Raw genomic sequence first — 1,354 nt, forward strand, 5'->3', positions numbered from 1 at the left:
TCTCTCTGTGTGTGTGTGTGTGTGTGTGTGTCTGTGTGTGTGTCTGTGTCTGTGTGTCTGTGTGTCTGTGTTGTTTAATATTAGAGATAAGATCAACTCAAATCTTACTGGTCATGAGTAGACTCTGAAAAGCAGGTGGCAGCAGTTCTTGACCTTTTCTGAGGTATCTACAGCAGCCCTACAGGATTGCCTTCTGACATCTCTTCTCTGGTACCTTCTTGGTCCATGATCTTTAACACCAGCTACATATGCCAGCTGTGGCTCTAAGGTTCTCCCCATTGCCATTACCCCTGCACAATAGAGATGCTGAGGGTTGACATCTCCTTGCTGTGTGTTTATGAGAGAAATCTTTAAATCTTCACCTTCTGGAAAGAATGGAACATTCCCCAAGACAAGACATGTCTTCTCATTTTAATATGTTAATGTGCTAATGGAACTTCCACCTCTTTATTCTGTGAAAGATTGTGTTAAGCCCCTGGGGGTACCAAGGATGATACAAAAGGAGGGAAGAACGAGATAGAGGAAATCGCATCATATCCTGTGAGGGCCCATGTAAAGTTCTACATCAACTCACCGGTTAGTGCCCAGGCTACGTCATCATGAGAGCAGATACAGAGTGGAGATAAGTAACAAGAGGAACAGACCTGCAAGTAAGGATTAATTGAGCCCGTTGCCTCTACATATCCAGGCAGCAGCCCTTGGAGAGAAAAGCACCAGGGGTCGTTGTACTCTGAAAAACCTTTATAAGAGGTTGATCTTGATTCAGGTCTGGGTCACCTTCAAATCTGAAGATGGGAAGGGATTTGATTTGAATAATAAATAGGCTAATTTGTGCTGGTGACATTTTGGTAACAAAAATTTTTTTCAGTACTCATGACTTATGCAGCAGGGGAGACATTGGCTTCTGAGTAATTCCTAAGTGGAAAGATTCACATTCCCAGAAGAATCTCTGGAAGCTCAAAGGCAAGCTATTTTGGAGTTTGAAGAAATGGGAAATAACAACAAAACAAACAAACAAACAGAAGATGTTACCAAGAACAAGGTAGAAAGCTGAGACCCATATCCAAGGGTGCCTCTGACCTCTCCATGCACGCAATGGCACACAGATGCCCAAACACACACAGAGGATTATACATACATCATACATACTTTATATGTGCACATATACGCAGGTAACCATCAAAACAGTAAACCCAGAGAACAAAATTCATAATGAATAATTGAAGCCATTTTCTAATACTCTAAAAACATTTCCAGAAAAACACAGTTTTAATTATATCTTTTCACAAATAATGAGTTTTTTCAGAAAGTTAAAGTAAGGTGATATAGTAAGTTCAAGTAAGTTTAACAATCA

Source organism: Mus caroli, chromosome 18, assembly GCF_900094665.2.
Source record: "Mus caroli chromosome 18, CAROLI_EIJ_v1.1, whole genome shotgun sequence".
Lineage (NCBI taxonomy): Eukaryota > Metazoa > Chordata > Mammalia > Rodentia > Muridae > Mus > Mus caroli.